General features: G+C 32.0%; 3 long non-coding RNA genes and 1 pseudogene across 3 annotated transcripts; 2 read left to right on the forward strand and 2 right to left on the reverse strand.

Annotated features, from left to right (window-relative positions):
* The first annotated feature begins 598 nt into the window (after positions 1-598).
* LOC145734660 (uncharacterized) lies at positions 599-19,043 on the forward strand. Its single transcript, XR_014179474.1, has 3 exons — positions 599-760; positions 894-1,084; positions 17,084-19,043. It is a non-coding gene; the product is annotated as an uncharacterized LOC145734660 (long non-coding RNA).
* Positions 9,751-11,258, reverse strand: LOC145734947 (uncharacterized; annotated as a pseudogene).
* On the forward strand, positions 11,414-13,097 carry LOC145734676 (uncharacterized). Its single transcript, XR_014179483.1, has 2 exons — positions 11,414-12,646; positions 12,733-13,097. It is a non-coding gene; the product is annotated as an uncharacterized LOC145734676 (long non-coding RNA).
* On the reverse strand, positions 12,188-13,545 carry LOC145734677 (uncharacterized). The gene is made up of 2 exons (XR_014179484.1): positions 13,336-13,545; positions 12,188-12,978 (listed from the first exon to the last, which is right to left on the reverse strand). It is a non-coding gene; the product is annotated as an uncharacterized LOC145734677 (long non-coding RNA).
* Positions 19,044-20,674: the final 1,631 nt, after the last annotated feature.

A 20,674-nucleotide genomic window follows, 5' to 3' on the forward strand; every position in this document is an offset into this window, starting at 1 on the left:
ATTTAGTAAATTATATACTACTATTTTTATTATATGTTGCAGAGGGGAGCATATTTCATTTGAACATTTTTTTAGCAGGAAAATTGGTACCTCGTCTTCACCAGAGCTGTTCTTATTTTTGAATTGTTTCACAATTTTGAGTATTTTATTCGTAGTTATCGGAGGTAAGTAGATAGATAAAATTGCAGAAAAGTCAGGACATGTGTTCTGGAAAGTATTGAACTGTGACCCATTTGAGCACGTCATAAAATATTTATTAAATTTATTCGCCAGTGTCAATAAGTCCCCTTCAGGGATGTTGTTATTTTGGTGATAATTATCATTTGTCAATTCGTACTTAATAAAGCTGAATTTTTAGATATTTTGATTATTCATGCTTACCACTTTATAGTATAATTTAATACTTTGTCAGAAGGAAAGTAATACCTTCAATCAGTGGAGGTGGACTTGTAAAGAATAACCCATTGGTTTTAATTTCATACTGTGCAGCCGAGCATCCACTGTGACGTCACGCGACGTATCGCTTTGAGGAAACAGGTTTTGCTGATAGGGCCGCCCTCTTGGATCTGTTGTGTTGTCAAGTAAAATTCCCACTTGTCAGCTTGTCACTTGTTATGTCAAAAAAACTACCTAGAACATGCTGCTAAATTATGTTTTTATAACAAAATCCAATAATTTAATTAATGAAAATTATACACTAAAATCAAGTAAATGTATGTTTTTTGATAGACATAATGGATACAACAGCTGCTGGGCCCAGGTAAGATTACGATGGCAATTTCATACCTAACCTATGTAATAAACCATGCTATTGCTGATGCATCATTACTACACATTTTTGTACTAACATTTTTTAAGGGTGGTTCTAGTAACTAATTAGGCTAGTCTTACAGATCTGCAACTGGTATATGCTGCATACATCACTACTTTTCCATGTGGATGAAAAAAGCACAACTTTTATGAAGAAAGTGACTACATTTCCCAGCGACTGGAATCAAGTCAAGTTGAAGAGGAATAAAATCCTGTGCAATATTTTAAACTCTCTACATTAAATACAACAGTGGATTAAAAAGCAAGTTTTAAGGTGAGTTAACTGATTTTAATGATAGTAACATTAAAATAAAAAGCAATGCAGTTTTCATTACGGTTTTACCGAGGGGTAAACTGCTGAGTAAAATTTTGTACACTAATTCGTAATATGCCAGTAATGCCCACTAATTTCTTGTAATGCCCAGTAATTCCTAATAATTAACCTAACCTGACTTCCTGAATTATCACAACTGGATGAGAGTCTAAAAAAAACTTTTTTAATTAAAAAAAGGAAAAATAAGAAAATATGCATGCAACGATTTAACCGGAAGTAGGTATCAACTGCTGCTTATTTTAAATGAGACCCTGTATACTTTTTAATTTTTGTATTCTACATCAAATTCTAGACATAATTTGTGTATTAATGTCATATACCTATCTGTATCCGTTTCTGAGATATTTACCATTTTATGTAGAGTTTGATATTTTTGGTCTCCAAAACATTTTTAATTTATACATATCAGGAAAGATTTTTTTCTTGGTTTTTGTGTTTTGTCATGTTAGACAAGGTTTGTTCTAGGAACGGGTGCAGAAAAACAGGGTTTGAAAATATCATGATATTTATACAGTGTGACCCATTTAGAATGGAAACACCCCTATAAAATTTTAGGTTATTAACCGATTTCAATGATTTTTTTTTTTTAAATAACTAGGAATGAAATGTCTATTACGGGAGAAAATTTTAAATATTTATTTCAGTTTTCAGGTCATATTACGTTACGATACTTTTTCTTGATAGAAAATGCAGAATTTTTATTAGCGATTTTTTTATTGAAAAAATTACTACTCCACTGGATCTATAGTGCTTTCAAATAGCTGTGACCAAATTTTTTTTTTTTTAATTTTTTTTTTTTGATTATTTTTTTTGATTTTTTTTTTTTTTTTTAGAAATTAATCAATTAATAATTAATAATAAACAAGTAAATAGTAACACCATTTCTATGGCAACAGTTGATGCAGGGTGTTCTTTTGTGACCGTTAGCTTAGAGGATTTTTGAATTTTAATTTGTCATAACTTTGTTATTAATGAATGGATTTTCATGAAATTTTGGTCACAGCTATTTGAAAGCACTATAGATCCAGTGGCGTAGTAATTTTTTCAATAAAAAAATCGCTAATAAAAATTCTCTATTTTCTATCAAGAAAAAGTATCGTAATATGACCTGAAAACTGAAATAAATATTTAAAATTTTCTCCCGTAATAGACATTTCACTCCTAATTATTTCAAAAAAAAATCATTGAAATCGGTTAATAACCTAAAATTTTATAGGGGTGTTTCCATTCTAAATGGGTCACACTGTATAAATATCATATCACATGATATATATCGGATATATATCAGATATATATCCGATATATATCATTTTCAATCTTTATATACTTAGCTATAAAAAATATAAAAAACTAAAAAAATTGTTTTGTTTTATGCTTACTTAAGCTATATTTTGTTTTAACACAAATCCTTTTATAATAACTTATATTATTTCTATACAAAAAAAAAAAAACTTTTTATTATGCGACTCTGAAAACTATCTATTTCTCGACTGATTGTAAGACTCACAGACTATTTCTCGAAAATGTACCTTTTCCGTGCATCTCGAACAGTAACAGCTTTACTGATTTCAGACAAATTAGAAAACCAAACTTTGTCATCATTCAGTAAAGCTTACTTAATATTCTTGGTACTTAATATAATAATTTTTTGATGCTTTGAATAACTGAAACCGGTTTTTATTCATTTTTATACAATTAATAAAAATATCGAATATATCGGATATATATCAAGCTGTAAATATCAAGATATATATCATGATATTTATCATGATATTTATCATCATATATCTATTATATATCATCTGCAGAAAAATGTCAAAATATATAATACATTGTGGTCAAAAAATCAGTTCTAAAAAAGGACAGAAAGTCAGTTTTTCAAATGGAACACATTCTTATAATTCTGTCTGATTCTCTGTTCAAAATTAAAAAAGTTTGTACTACGCCACTTATTTCAAAAAATCATTTTTTAAATTGATACATTGAACCACCCTGTAACTGTCAAAATAACCGAATTAATCAAGGTTAAAGTAATAGTTGTCAACCTTAGTCAAAACTGCCTTTATTGTCACACACAACACTTTGTATAGACTTTTATATGTCAATGGATAGAAAATAAAATGGGCTTTAAAATAATATGGTCGTCTGTGTTGATAGGTTGCTTTGTTTGGCCGCCAGAGGGCTCCAAAGCTAACTAAATGTTTTTCTTGACTGTTACCGCTTTAATATCTTAAGATTTTTTTTAAATCAGGCAGGTATGGCCCTTATATTTGGCACAAACTTAGCACAATTATTGCCAAATTTAGAGTAGTAGCAAAACTGTAGAAATACAATCATTAAGGTCGATTTTCGCTTTTACTAATTGACCAACATAACGCAAAACCCATTAGGATAGTGGCGGTGTTTCAGGCAAATTTGACCCTTACAAAAATTGTCATTTGCAAAAACAGTTTTTCAAAAAATTTCCAAGCTGTACTTTGTGGTAGATCTAGTAAGTCACTTGATCGTGTTTCCTTAATTTTCTATAGTCAAATTAGCCTTTAACCAGTCAAAAAATGCTTGTGGCGCATCCTGTCACTAAATCGTAAATAACACACGTGTATTTGTAGCACTTTGTATATACTTTTATATGTCTATGGACAGCCAATGAAATGAGCTTCCTTCTTCATTGACGTATAAAAATCGATTCGTTAGTCGTTTGCCCGCGTGGGGTGTCTTTTTGTTTAATTCTTAAAAACTCGTGTAATTGCACTATCTTTGGTAGATTTTTATACGTCAATAGACAGCCAATGAAATGAGCTTTCTAAAAATTTCCCTATTTGGGTTGACAGGTTAGACGGTTTGGTCGCTAGAACGCGTCAAATTTGACCAATTTTTTTATCACTTTTTTGGTGCATCCTTTTGTTTAATCCTCAAAAACTCGCTTAATTGCACTACTTTTGGTAAATTTTTATACGTCAATGGATAGCTAATAAAATGAGCTTTCTAAAAATACCCCAACCGGGGTTAATAGGTTGGACGGTTTGGCCACTAGAGGGCGTCAAAATTGATTAATTTTTCATGACTTTTTTGGTGCATTTTTTTGTTCAATAACTAGCTTATTTGCTACACTTTATATAAGTTTTTATATGCCAGTGGACAGCTAATGAAATTAGCTTTCTATTGAGGTATAAAGGTGATTGATTTGTTGTACGGTTCCGCCGCTAGAGACAGTCAAACTTTTTCAAAGTAAAATAAATTTTCCTTGTTTTTCAACGGATTTCATTGAAATTACCAATCTTTATTAATTTTATTTTATATTTCAATGGTAGATGTATAGAAAGAAATATTGTATGATTTTTTTTTATAACATAATTTAGACCTTTTCAATTTTATTAATAATACTAATTGAATGCCCAAGTAATGCCCACTAATTCTTACAGTTTGTACACTATAATGCCCCAGTGGTTTACCCCTCGGGTTTTACCTTTAAAACAATAATCATCATTGTACACTTTGTAGACTGCATTGTTCAACCTTAAGTTAATATGTATTATATGTAGTATATGAGGCAGGGTTTACCCAAGTTTTTAGTTGTAGTATTAATAAATTTACTTATTCTCCATATCAACCGCAGGGTAGAATGCCGAGGTAATTTGGTGTACACACTCGAGGTAATTCGAGGTATTATGAGGCACTTTTTCATTACTACAAAGCGTTGTGAGGTATTACAAGACATTACGAGGCATTTTGTGATATTTATCAGGCATTTGAGAGTAAAAAAATTGACTGAAAATTGAACATAACAGCATAGGCACAAGTAATTATTATGGTAAAATCTTTCTTACATGGTATTGAGTTGAAACAATATTCATTACAAATTATTATAAAAATTGACCAATTTTTCAACATTTAAACTACATTTTTAAGGTCACATGACAAAATTGTATTATTAACGTCACACAACGTGTATTTTACAATTTCAGCCTTTACAACTGTCTAAATTTAATTTACCAAATGATCAACATTTAAATTACATTTTAAAGGTGACGTGACTAATTTTGACAGATGTCAACTGACCTTTACAGTGTTGCAAGAACATGCAGAATTGCATTTTCAACGTCACATAACGTGTATTTTGCAATTTAAGTTTTAACCACTGTTTAAATTTAATTTACCATTTTTCAAAGTTTAAACTGCGTTTTGAAGTTCACGTGACTGTTTTTGACAATGTCTGACTGGCTTTTACAATGTTTCAAGCTCAAAAATTGAATTATCAAGTCACGTGACCTATAGTTCTTACAATTGTAGTACTGTCTAAATTTAAATTACAATTTTTTCAACTGTTTTTTTTAAATGATGTGTCTTTATTTGACACGTGCTAACTTGGTTACTTTGACAGTTAGAAGATTCGTGCAAACGTCAAAATATAGCCCGTAATTTCAGACAACCGTACAAAAAATATTTTTTGTTGGTCAGAGTTTGGAAAAACAGTCTCCTGACCTTAGAAAATCAATTTGAAACTTTCGGCACAAGGATAAATCAAGTGTCAAAAATAAGTAGTATAAGTATTTTATTTGATTTTCAGAATCTACGAATTTGAGCAATCAAAATTGGCTTGGGAACTGCTAAATGATCAAGTTTTAGAATCCATGGGTGAGAAATTATCTAGCTCATACAGGATGTCTCAAAATTTTTACCCAATAATTGCAACCTTTAAACTTTAACAACTTGTCAAAATCAAATTGAACACCACCAGTTTTATGGTTAAAGTAGATGCAAAATTTAATTATCTATCGAAAATTATTGAGGTCTCCTATGACTAACTGTTCGCGTTTTCTTGGAAAGTCAACATTTCTCGAACTCGCACCGATTTTGAGTGATTTTTGATACCCTTGAGAAATTCCCACAAATTAGCAAATTAGAGAAATTTTTAGGAGTATATCCATTAAGATACTTAATAATGTTGCTGAAGGACTCAAAAACGGAGTAGGTATGTTTGTGTTTGTAGTCGAATTGTCGGCGTTTTAAACATTTTTATGAATTATTTTTGTTTGAATGACTTATTTAATTATTTCTTATAATTAGAAATACTTGTATAGCAAATTTACAAAGTATTAAGCCACTATTTTATTCTAAGCTTTACTTAGATTAGAATGATAGATATGTAATTCAAAAAGATACCAAGTGATCTTTGAATAATATCAAAAATCAGTCAGTCAGCTCTACTTTAAGAAATGTCGATTTTCCAAGAAAACGTTAACAATTAGCGGTATGAAACCTTAATAATAAGGTAATTAAATTTTGCATATACTATAACTGTGGTTCCATTTGATTTTGACAAGTTTATACTACTTCAAAATTTTAGTTTTTGATTACATTTTTTGAGACCCCCCTATATGAGCTAGACAATTTATCACTTTTGGATCATGAAACTTAATCTGTTATCAGCGCCCAAACCAATTTTGGTCAATAAATCTCAAAGGAAGGTTGAATGTTTAAATGTTAATATTTGTTCTACATTTTTACAAATTAAGGAATATCTGAGAAACTGTGAAGTTTAGACCTATCAAACATCAATGAAATTAATTTTGTGCTGTGTTATTGTGCTTTGTGCACAATAAAGCGAAAATAGTAATTTGGCATACCAACAGTACCAACTTCTTTGTTTTTTTTGGTTTTACTGACCGACATTTTCTTAGAAATGTTGGTGAAATAGGAGTCGTCAGCTGGAATTCCACACTTTTTCATTTCGCATAGGGTAGCAGTACTCACTTTTAAAGCTTTTGATGCTCTATCATAGACATTGGAATAATCAATTGGGATGACATCTGGAAACTTGTTTCTTTTCGTACTCCAAAAAAATCAGCACATTTAGAATTAGCATTTGGGCTTGCTCATTGTAGCGCAGCATTTTTATACCTGTGATATTTGTTTATATCAAAGTGACAGTAAATGTCAACGTTTTCAATTTGACAGGATGACAAAATCAATAACGTGCATTTTTTGCTAAAATTGTTTATTTCACATGTTTGATATGCGAGAAACAAAGATGTAAAAAGATGACGTCATTCTCAAAAGGTAAAAATCCAACTATACTATTTTGCAGTAGCTGATAGGAGGCGCTATCTGCAACCATTTCAGCTGCTTAAAAGGACTTACACTTTTTTTACACAGCTGAAACGGACATACGAATTCAAAATATTATTCTACACCATTTCCAACCAATCATATCGGTGTGAGATTTGGGAACGCCATCTGTACTTTCTAACTCATAAAGTTGAGTACAGATGTCACCAGATGTTGCACAACAACTATCATTTCTGGCATCCAGTTGACTATACTGGAATGAAGGTTTTGTTCATTGGTTATCAAGCTCTATAGTCTCTCTGATGAGCCGTAATTCGGCGAAACCGGTCAGAGGATTGGGATTGATAAACAAAAAACAAAACCTCACCATTTTCAATTATTCTAATATGTTTTCTATTTAAAAAAAAGTATACTAGTTTTAGATCTTAAATGTTGACCGTTTACGAGATATTTAATGTTTTAATATTGCATTTCTAATACGGTTAAATGGTTAAATGGTAAAGTACATTTACGTAATTCATACAAACCTTAAAAAACTAATTGAAATACCTTTTAGCTAAATCACACAACAAAAAGATTGGTAAAAATAAATGAAAAATTCATACGTATTTTCAGTGAATTTGGTGAAACAACTTACACCACAAACCACTGGAAATTAAGTATTAACATTAAAAAAAAGGTTTCTTTTGGACAACAAGTATTCTACAAAGGCAAAATAAAAACTGACTTTCATAAAAAAAATATTTACTAGTTTAACAGTTGCTAGATGCAATATCAAAATATTGGATATAATGTTGACCGATGATAATGTTTGATTAAAAGTTGACCGTTTTTGAGGGTCAACTTTTAAGATTTAAAACAAGTATACCTTTTTCACGTAGAAAACATATTAGAATCATATTTTGAAGTCGTGTGTCTGTTTCAGTGGCGTAGAAAAAAGTATGAGTCTTTAAGCAGCTGAAAAAGCGGCAGGTAGCGCCCCCTATCAGCTACTGCAAATAGATGAAAGCATCATATTTACCGGCTGTCAAAACCTCCTTATACACAGTTTCAGTAATTTATATCAAAATACCTAGATGATATGATAAAAAAAACAAGATCAAAATTTTCTCTTTCACACCCTGTATCTTTCTTAATAATTAACTTTTGGTATAGGACAATTTAGCTAAATCGTATTATTTTGATGTCTGAAATATGCTGTAGTTCTACATACGGTTGACAACAACTGCATTTTTAGTTTGTCGTAAGCTAGTTATAAAATTAGTTTAGTGAAGAACACTAAAATCGAAGTTAAAAATTAAAAACCATAAATAAATTGCAGTCTACTCAGATTAGGTACATGGCATACATAAAACCTATCAGACAAAATAAATAATGTACAGGGTGTTCCATTTATAAAAGTCGAAATTTCTTAAACTGAATTAATCAAAATACATTTTAAAAAATGGAACGTCCTGTAGCATCTAATGCAAGTTTATTTACATAAATCATTTTTATCGTTCCTGTAGAACGTTCGTACCTATGAGTATTCTTTTTAGAACAATGGCAATACAGTCAATTTTACATCATAGTAAAAAGTAATATTTTTATGGAAAAATTAAAAATTAAATAATCTGACATTTTTAACAGAAAAGTTTTAAATTGTTATGAAGAATTTAATAGTTATTTAACGAACGATTGTATTAATGAAAGCGATTGATAATCGAAATGGTTTAATTTTAACTGTACTTTATAATAAAATTTTTATAATAAATGTTTATAATCCTATAAAGTTTGAAAAAAACTAATTGTCAGTTGTATACGCGACACTGCAAACCTAAATCCGATGCACCCTTGACAATGACAGTTAGTTCTGTCAGTAATGTCAACTAAAGAATGTGTGTTTATTTCTCTTTGTTTCATACAAATAAAAAAGGATAGAACTATACTATGAGCGTATTTGGTTGCCTGATAAGATCATGCATTAAAGTAAAACAATTGAAAAATCATGCATTAATGGGACTCAATATTGAACGATTTTGCATTTGTTATCGTCCATTAAAAAAAGGGTAGGGTAAAGAGAGGAGAGATGGACCACCTTTTATAAAAATAAATATAATTTCTGGATTAAACAAAGTACAAAAAAGCAAAAACGGTTCACAGATCAACTAAACTGGTACCCTTTTTCGAAAAGTTACTAACTTAAAAAAAGCATCAGCACAAGTGAAAAAAAAAACAAAAATCTCAGACACGTCAACGGCCCATCTATCCTACCTTAGGGAGGTGAGACGGACCTTAAAAGGTAGGAGAGTTGGACGTCGTTACTTTTTCTGTTTTTTACTAGCTACGTTACCGCAGTTTTGGCAGAGATTCATAAAACTTGTGCAACTTTCGTGCAACCAGCGCTTACACAAAATACATTGCAACCATTCGTCTTTCTTTTTAGTCAAACGATAATCTTCATTACAGCCAACACACTCATTTTCTAAGTCGCTAAACTGTTCATCCCCACTAGAATGGTCATTTAATAAGACGCCGCCATCGCCAGACTGGTCTTCGGAAGATGAAGATTCACTAGAATGCTTATTCTTTCTTGTTTTTTTACTTAGTGATTTTACTGCCACTTTCGAAACAGATTTTTTCGTAGTTGTCATTTTCTCTTTTTTGTTTTTAATAAATTCAGGTGAAGTAAGATCTCCTGATATTTTTTTACGCGCTCTTTTCACAGCAAAAGATATGACAGGTACGGGAGAAACTTCATCCAGAGCTTTACTAGGAGTGATATTATCAGCAGCTGTTGATTTGTTAGGGGTGGTGTATTGATGTTGAATGCCTGAGGGGCCTGGTTGAGGAGAATCAGGTCTTGCCGGAATTGTTTCATTATTAACGGGATTTTGAACAGCGCAAACCGGGTTTTGGTTTAAAAATGCGTAATCGGGTATAGCTAAGGGGTTATACGGTCGACTTAAACGCCGAAATTGCGTTTTGGGCAGTGGCGGATTTTCCCCAAGCCTCACCCAGTAGCTTTCCAAATTGCAATCTGTTCAGAACTCTTTTTGGGTTACTTCTCAACATGTGTCGGCATGCATCATAATAGTGGCCTTTCAGGGACTTAAAAAAAGCTCGATCCAATGGCTGTAGTAGTGCGTTGTGTGGGCGGGTAAACAGAATAAAATTATGTTGTTTTCTTCTGAAAATTCTAGCAAATCAAGGTTGGTTGTATGGGAGGTATGTCCATCTAATATTAATAACACCTTACCTAAAGGTTTTCTTGGCAGAAATTGGGTCTGTAACTAATCTAAGAATATCTCACCATTAACGTAAGCGGATTTTTTCCTCTTTTTTGTTTTTGCCTTTGAAAATGCAGTAAGGCGGTATGAAGCCTCCTTCGGCATTACAACATGCTATGACACTAATTGTTTCTCCCTTCTCACCAGGGCTGATACTGGGAATACTTTTAGAACCTTTTTCGGCTAGGACGTGCCCAGCTCTGGTGTTTAGTTGTAAACCCGTTTTGTCAGTGTTGTATATGTGCCCAGGTTTGTCAAAAAGGCTATGTTCTGTCATAACTCTTTCAAGGTCCGCGAAATGGGCTTCAACGGCTTCTCTTGACATTCCAATTGATCGTGCTATTGAAGTGTTTTCAGACTTTCTTATAGATATTTCAGGGCGTCGGCGCAAAAACAACTCCAACCATTTCTTACCAGCTTTACCTGAAAACCCAAATAATATTACGTGGGTATATTATTTTAAAGTTTTATACCTTACCTTCAATTTGGTTAAACTTATTCGGTATTCCCAATCGTTTGGCTAAATTAAATGCCATGATCCTTACTTCAGTTCTCGTCGGTGCAAAACCTGATTTCTGGAGTTTTTTGATATGGTTTACGATTTTTCGCTCAGTATCTGAACCCAAAGAAGCGTCGGGTCCCAGGCGGTTGGTTTTTTCGAAGCTATTTGACTTAAACCGTCTTTTAAATGTGGTTTTCGGTATCCCAAATGCCTTAGCGGCTTCATTGACACCCATTTCGCCATTTCTGTATGCATTTACAGCTTTATTCAAATACCACTAAATATATTTAAATATAATTTTCACCAAGACGAGATTTATTTTTGGTAAAAATCTTACACGTTAGTACTTAAAACGGCGTGTTTGTATCTGTCTCAAGGTGAACTGATGAAAACAAACACGTGTGCCGGTCAAATAATGCGCTGGTGCCATATCTCTAAAAATATTACCGATGGTCCGTCTATCCTCATAGTCCATCTAACCTCCCTTTACCCTATATTTAAAAAAAAAATGTTTTCTGTCACGTCTTTATGAACCTGAATATCGAAAAGTAATTTTAAACTATAAATATCAATATTCTCTAAAACTTTTGTATTTAACATTATTTTTCTATTTCTCAAATCAAACGAGATAATGAACTTTATCATTGATTCACCTGTACAGGGTGTCCGGATTTAGAGTGTTTTGACAGGAAAACCCTATTTTCCAGCTAGATACGGTGTTATAGCAAAAACCGTATTTCGATAGCTTGTCAGTTTGCGGCGCTAGAGGCCGTTTTTCGAATTTTGCCCATTTTGAAAACTTTACCCAACTTTTTTGTTTATTAAAATATCGGAGTCAAACACAAACATTTTTAAGGCACTTTTTCGATGTGATTTCAGTTTCGTGCTTAGTTTTTAGCTACTACATTCAGTTTTCTCAAGAATTGACATAACTTTCTACTTTTAAATGGAATTCATAATGAAATATAGTTTTAAAAAATGCCTATTTTTAATATAATATGTAATATAAAGGGTGATTCACGCTGTTGGTATATTAGAAGTATCTAGAGAACGACTTAATATTTTTCGGGGGTAATATCCCTAGTGCATTTATTTCTCTCGCTCATGCTATTTGTTAAAACAAATTACTTAGAAACGAGTATTCTAATTTTTCCACAGGAAAAATTAGATGCACGAGGGATATTTGGTAAGATTATTTCCTAGTTAAATAAACATTTTTTTTTAATTAAAACAATAAGAACAATAACTTTCAAGCTAGAAAGGGTAATTACTTCAAACTCATTTTAAATTACAATTATTAATATAAAAATTACAATTATTGTAGGTTACAGGAGTATTGTTAGCCATATCGGTTAGATTGTTTTTAATTATGTTTGCAGTAGTACTATTCTCTATGTTGCTGTGAGGAGTGTCAAACGATTGATGGTGTTGGCTCGAAGAAGTGTCTATTTTCTGTTTTTTCAAGGGAGCTTCGAAGCTTGTAGATAGTACATTATTTTGGACGGTTCTTAAAGCAGTGATGATATTTGAATGATGTTGACTGTCCATTTGTAGATATGGTTGGATAGACGCAGCTTTAGAATGCCCTGTGATTTTGATGAGTTGCTGCTCGCCTACACCGGCCTTTGCAAGATTAGTAACAGCAGTTGATCGCATAGAATGGTTAGATATTTTAATTTCTTTCGTGTTCACACCTGTTTTTTGCGCTGCGTCTTTTGTCCATTTTGATAGTTTCTTTCTTCCAACAGGAACGTTTTTAAACCATCCAGTGTTACGATTGGATTGCCATGCTGAATTTGGTGTCAAAAACAATCTATTTGTTGTTATTTTAGACGTTCGTTTGTTCAACAGGGATTTGTACAAACGTACCAGACAAAACTCAGGGTTTTTTGAATTAGGAACAAGCCACTTGTTATCGCACAGATTTTTTGCACCACCTTGTGCAGTTTTGCTGAAGATATATATATAATGAAGTATATAATACTGAATCCTTCCTGAAACAAGGGATACATAATTTAACTTAAATGTCAAAATATCTTTTGTAGTGTGATTTTAAAGTAGATGTACGTAGCTTTTAATTTTTTTGGAAAAGCAAAAGGAATTTTTGTGGTTATATATCGTTTTTGATTTTATTACAAAAATAGTATAGCTAGCAAATTTTGGATGCTAAAAAATGACAAACGTGATTTATACAAGGTATTGCAAAAAAGACATTAAAAAATTGCGAAAACAGATTTTATGCCAAGATAAAAAGTATGCGCACATATTTTGTTTTGATATAAGCGTTTTTTGTGCCAAATTACAATAAATATTTACAGATTTTGTTGCAAAATTAAAAAGCAATATCTCACCTGTTTTGATCTCATAATTATCAATTTCTTCTTTAAAATGTCCTGTTAAGCAACGAGCCGCTTCTCCGCCTCTCCAAGCAAGCTCAACTGCTGCAATAAAGTAAAATTTACGCTGCAACCCGGTTGGAGTTGTCTCATCCCATAAGGACACCATCTTGTAGTACTCGTCCATGTTTAAAGAAGCTGAACTTGTTTTCCTTTTTCCTTCATGTTTCTGGAGACTTCTCCTTTTCGCATTTCGAGCGTCGCTAGCTGGCTTAAAGGTAATGTCGTGGAATGGGTCGAACACGATATTAAATTCTTGAAAATATTTTTCCTGTAGTTTTTTGGCAACGATATTCCACATTACTTTTACACACAGTTCTTTATAGTCTTTTCCATTAGCTTTACGCATGTCCCATGCCCAGTCCTTGAGGATTAAATTTAGCTGGCCTGTAGTTGTTGTCTGGAGTAATTGGTAATTTTTTGCTTGGCAAAATTCCATAAATTACTTCCAGATCGATTTGTGAGTCTTCTGAGTATTTAGTGGAACACTATTTTCAACAGCCGCGTTAATTTTACTTTCGGAAACATTTCCAAACCGATTCATTTTGAGTTTCAGTTGAAAAATTAATAAATTCGTAAGCGTCGTTTCTGATTTTTGTTGTTGGTAACAATACATAGCAACACAGCATAGAAACCATCAAGTTTGTTTTTACAAGGCAACTTGTCAAACTTGCATGAAATTTTTTCGAATTTTTTGTTTCTAATCTCATTTTTGAATTCCTCGCAAGAAGGCTAGTAATTAATGTTAATACTTCGCTATCCTATCCTATTCCCTATCTTACACCGTTTGTTAGATATTTCATAAAAGTGGTGGATTTGTCAGCAAAATGGTAGTCTAAACATTTATTACATTTTCAAGTCCTGAAAGGTTTGCTGGTGTGATCTTTTGTTCTCAGTTAGACAATACCACATGGTTGAAAACCCCAAAGACGGAAAATGACAAAGATTTACAGGGTGAAAAAAAGAACATTAAATTTAGAACAAATCTATGTCTACTCTTCCTCTACCTAACTTCAACCGTTTCTGACTTTATAACAGTTTCTCCTTAAAGTGCGTATAAAATCATAATCCATACTAATCTGAATACGGACCCCTGCTTGTGCTAAGTTTCAACCAGTTTTGTATTTGAAAAATATCTGTCCAAACATGTTGTCGTTATAGAACCGACAACTAGTCATTAAGGCCAAGCAGGTGTCCGTATTCAGATTTGTATAGATTACGATTGTATCTCCCTTTAAGGAAAAACTGTTAATAAGTCAGGAACGGTTGAAGTTAGGTAAAGGAAATGTATACATGGATTTGTTCTGTTTAATATTATGTTATTACAAACCATAAAACACCGATGAATCCATTATTACACCCATGAATCTAACTTTTGGCAGTTTTTATATGTGTCTGTAGGTCCGGTAGGTTTTCTTAATTTTCTGTCTCTGGGCTTTTCAACCATTTGTAGTATTGTCTAACTGAGGACAAAAGGTCACATCATCGGCAAGCCTTTCAGGACTTGAGAATTTAATTAATGTTTAGACTACCGTTTTGCTGACAAAGTCACCATTTTTATGGGACATCTAGGAAACGGTGCAAAATAGGTATAGGGAAGTATTAAGAATAATTACTAGCCTTTTTGCGAATAATTAAAAAAAAGATCGATTTGTGAGTCTTCTGAGTATTTAGTGGAACACTATTTTCAACAGCCGCGTTAATTTTACTTTCGGAAACATTTCCAAACCGATTCATTTTGAGTTTCAGTTGAAAAATTAATAAATTCGTAAGCGTCGTTTCTGATTTTTGTTGTTGGTAACAATACATAGCAACACAGCATAGAAACCATCAAGTTTGTTTTTACAAGGCAACTTGTCAAACTTGCATGAAATTTTTTCGAATTTTTTGTTTCTAATCTCATTTTTGAATTCCTCGCAAGAAGGCTAGTAATTAATGTTAATACTTCGCTATCCTATCCTATTCCCTATCTTACACCGTTTGTTAGATATTTCATAAAAGTGGTGGATTTGTCAGCAAAATGGTAGTCTAAACATTTATTACATTTTCAAGTCCTGAAAGGTTTGCTGGTGTGATCTTTTGTTCTCAGTTAGACAATACCACAGGGTTGAAAACCCCAAAGACGGAAAATGACAAAGATTTACAGGGTGAAAAAAAGAACATTAAATTTAGAACAAATCTATGTGTACTCTTCCTCTACCTAACTTCAACCGTTTCTGACTTAATAACAATTTTTCCTCAAAGTGCGTATAAAATCATAATCCATACTAATCTGAATACGGACCCCTGCTTGTGCTAAGTTTCAACCAGTTTTGTATTTGACAAATATCTGTCAGAACATGTTGTTATAGAAACGACTAGTCATTAACGCCAAGCAGGTATCCGTATTCCGTATTCAGATTGGTATGGATTACGATTGTATGCACCCTTTAAGGAAACACTGTTAATAAGTGAGAAACGGTTGAAGTTAGGTAAAGGAACTGAGGACAAAAGGCCACATCGGCAAGCCTTTCAGGACTTGAGAATTTAATTAATGTTTAGACTACCGTTTTGCTGACAAAGCCACCATTTTTATGGAACATCTAGGAAACGGTGCAAAATAGGTATAGGGAAGTATTAAGAATAATTACTAGCCTTTTTGCGAATAATTAAAAAAAAAGAATAGAAACAGGGTGTTCAATTTAAAACTTTTCTTCCCTAGGGAGGAAAAGGGCCACCGGTAAAAGTCACACTGTCTAAAGACAGTTTGTCACTTTCTTGACAAATTGACAAACACATCTTTAGTAACAACACCTTCTACAACCAGGTATTAACATAATATTTAACTGCTGCTTTGAATTATGCGCAAATAACTATTTTCTACGACCACTATAGAAAATAAAAGTTTTCTCCCTCATTTGAGAGATAAAAATATCACTTTCACTACCTAGGAAGTAATTAGGGAATTTTAAACTAAAGCCTGTCTGAGTATTGTGGACTTTCTTTCGTTTGTTATCTGATTAATGACTTTTCCATTTTTTTAATTTGCTTGAGCATCTCATAAAAATGGTGGTGCAAGTGGGTATTCTCGCTCTACACATATTACCTTTAAAATTTTACATTTATTGTAAATTAATTTTGCAATGTGGAAAAGTTACTTTACCGCATCCGGTGCGGAAAAGTACTCTTTCCCGCACTCAAATAAGTGTGTAAAAGTGCATTTACCGCACCTGAATAGGAAAGGTTTTTTTCATTATTCTTACTAGTCTGAAAACTATCTATTTTTTGGTTGATTTGTTTGAAAAAATGTACCTTTTCCTTGAGGACGCTGGAAAGTGCCCATTGCCCGTGCGCTGTTTTTAACTGGTGGGTTTTCTCGTGCGCTGACAAATACGTGTTTTGCATAAAATCTGTTTTTCTTTAAAGTCAGTAACTTTCTGACATTATACGTTCAGTTACGTATACGAAAATATGCGTACAGATGTGTATGGTAAATACCTTCTTCGCAACTTTGCGTATAATTTTCATACGTTTCTAAACTTGTTTATGGTCAGAAATAGACCACATGTGTGCTAGATTACCATTCAATGTATAATGAATTTTTATACTGATTCTATGCTACAATATAAAATCCAGCTTCAGCTAACATTGGTTAAAACCGAGTTAAAACTTAAAACACATTCATTTCTTATATTCTCGTGGTAATATTTTTTTTTTGTTTCAGATATACTCCCAGTGACGCGAGAAGCAAAAAAAAAGTCATCCAGGTCAATCTTGGATTTTTTTTTAATAATAAACAAAAGATTGGGGCGCGGGTGGTGTGTAGTTTTATTTGCGATTTCGATTTGCTGTTATGCCATATGCAGCATTGTTCTATCCACAATATCTGGTCGAATAATTTTCATTTAATTTCGAACTAAATGATGAATTATTAGAAATATTGTCATTCCTTTAAATGTCAATCTACGCATGGCGAACTGAGTAACTGTGCTGAAGTTGACATTGGGAGTGAACAAGGACCAGCAATCAGTCATTCATATTTATCTAACGTACAATTTATATTCCAACTGATTAACATCCTACAGCAAATTTAACTTTTTGTGTCTGCTCAGCTCCTATTTATATCGAAGAATTAATGCTAATCACGTGTGTTTTCTAAGAACTATCCATAATGCCCAAACGGCATTTGGACGTCGAGCCAACGTTCGATTAACCGACGCAACGTCAGGTACCGACGTTGGGGCGACGCCATTTCTACTCGTATTTGCACTATTTTGGGAAATACAAATTTGAGTCGATTGGACGTCGGGTCACGACTAGTACGGTATATTAACCCTTTCAGTCATGACCCTTCTGAAAACATTTTGAAAAAATTTGGCGTTTTGAGGAAAAAATATTCATTTTAGTTAGTTTCCTACCGCCGTGACGTCGTGTCGTCGACGAAGGACAATATGTCTAAGTGGAAAATTCATATACATATACGTTGAGGATTACGTATTTGTTATGAAACTTATAAAAACAGTTATTACCCTTAAAGCAGCACAAATGTACTTGACATTTTACACAATAAACATGTGTTTTTGAAGAACAGCCTGGCAACTTGCACCTGGTATAATTGGGCTTGTCATCATATAATGGATAATGATCAACTCCATCTAGTCTTTTTTCTTTTACTGGTTTACTTTCAACTTTTTGCCGTTTTGTAAGCTTGGCCTACCTCGTCTGGATGACTTTGCGCAATATACAAGTTTTTCGGCAACTTCATGACGAAATTGAAATAGATCGTAAGTTTTGCTTCTTCTTATACCCAAAGATTCGGCTTTTTTCCTATACCATTGATTTTGTATAAGGATAGATAGTCAGTGTGTAATTGATGCACTCCCTAATAGGTGGCAGCACTAGAAACAAAATTAGAGTAAAGTAACAATGAATGAATGAATTGTTTGGGAGGGTTGAGGGGAATATTCGAAGATTTGAGTGGCTTTTGGCTTTGGGCTTGGCAATCAGAAACAATGTGATTGATCATTGTGTACATCATATTTGTCCGGGTTTATACTTTTTCTATTACACTCTCGTTTTTTATGGCAAGGCTTTAATTTGTTTGACCATTTATTAAAGAATTGATGGTAAAGTAGATATCCGGTTGGTTTCGGAATTAATAAAAGATAAGTATAATAAATACTAAAAAAGATTTTTCTTTTTGTTTTTAGTGAATTTTATATAAATGAAATTATTAGATAAAAAACTAAAGTAAAACAATAGCAAGTATAAAAATAACTATTCGAATTGTTTGATTTTCTGATTCACTTTAATTTTACATACCTAATTGAAAAACGTAATAAATAATTATATATCAGTGCTTAGAGTTTGTGTGTGATATTCTGATATTCTCTGTGATGCAAACTTTTACTCCGAATTAATTAGTAATTAAAACAGACTTAATTTTATCAAATGTTACATGCTTTCAATATTTTTGTTACAGTTTATTTATTTTTGAAGGTTTAGGTAAATGATGTCTTTATTATAAAAAGTCGTATATATTTCAAGAAATACGCTGTATAGCTTTACCAGAGACATTGTGCCGAGACACTTAATAATAAGTATAATAAAATTTAGAAAAATGAACTGTTAATCAATCGTTAATTCTATAGAAATTATCCTAAGAATAAATTTATTATTTTTTTTTTGTTTATGATTTTAGAAAAAAAAAAGTTTTATACAAAAGTTTTAGAATTTGTTCTAAAAATTTGAACGCAACTTACTTGGATTATACAGGATGTCCCAAAAATGTGTGTCAGACCAAACTTATGTTTTTTTTAAATGGAACACGCTGTATATTATTCAACAGTTGAATAAAGCAGATTAAGACGATTTCAACGCAAATGGTTTTTTGGATTTATCTGTAATACTTTTTCCAAAAAAAGTAGTTAAGAGAATCAAACAAGTTTTGATCGACTTAAAAAAAAAATAAATGTATATAAGCTTTATTCAAATATATGTATAACAATAAATAATAAAAAGATAATTTAAAAAATATAACACTCTCATATAAAATATGTTTTTTTTTAAAAGAAAAGACTTTTAATTTTTATGCTATACATTTTAAAAAATCTGTATTTATTTTAAAAAAATCTATATTAACCATCATGTCTAACAGACATTGGACATAATGGGCTACAAATAATATTCAAAATTGTTCAGACAAAAAAAAATATATTTGTAAAAACTACATAAAAACCTAAAAAGATAACATACTTCTATAATTATCTATAATCTCATATGAATATTAATTATACATTTTGTAATATTCTTAATTTATCTATTGGTTTATTACTACTGGATGACATTGGTTTAAAAGATGAGGATAACTTTTTGCATTCCTTAAATAATATAGTTCTAATAAGTAATTGTAAAATGTAATTTTTATGGTGGCAGCAAACTTCATTAGCATTAAAGCAAATTGGTACATCTTTGGAAACTGCTTCAACTATGTGTTTTTCAATATTTTTTCCTAGCTCTGTAGAAGTCCATATTAAATGAAAATATTTTGCAAACACCTTCATTGCAACGTAAGTGAAATCGTGTAAAGTTTGGGAAGGTTTTTTTAAGGCCCATGGATTATTAATATTATAATTTCTAAAAAAAATTAAAATATCATTGTTGTCAATTAATAATTCACTTTCTGCACTTAAAAATGTTTTACAGTCAGCGCATTTGAAACTCTGGTAAATAAGAAGTGGACGCCTCTTGTTCAGGGTCTTCAGTGACTTGAGACTCATTTATTTCATCATCATTCTTTACAGGGTGATCAATTGAATCTTCATTAAAAATTTCCTCTGCAGTCAATAATGGTTCGGAAAAGTCTGGTTCACAATTGGATGTTTTCACAGGTTTTAACAAATTCATAAGTAGGTTTGATTTAAAAGCAGCCTGAAAAGCTCTCACTGTAGGGTTTCTTGCATAACCCCCCTTTTGTCGATATATAGAGAACTGATTTTCTAAAGGGTCCTGGTTCAAACGACTAGTTAAAAGGAATGAATAACCTTTTTGGGAAATAATTGCATTACTGCATTAATGGTCAATATCATTGAATCGAACGAGGGTGGTCTTGATATTTTACCCTGTCTGTTAACTTTCACTAAGTTAGTGAAAACTTCTAATGCCGATCTCAGGGCCTTCATTGGCAAACAATTTTCATCTGTAATAGGCTTTCTGTAATTCTTGTTTGCCCTCAAATTCCGCGAATTTAAAGCATCAAAAGCATTATCAATAATTTCAACAAAATCAGCTGTATATTTGGCACTGTTTGATTTTA

The sequence above is a fragment of the Ips typographus genome, linkage group LG10 (assembly GCF_016097725.1).
Source record: "Ips typographus isolate SLU linkage group LG10, UJ_Ityp_2.0, whole genome shotgun sequence".
In the NCBI taxonomy this organism is placed as follows: Eukaryota; Metazoa; Arthropoda; class Insecta; order Coleoptera; family Curculionidae; genus Ips; species Ips typographus.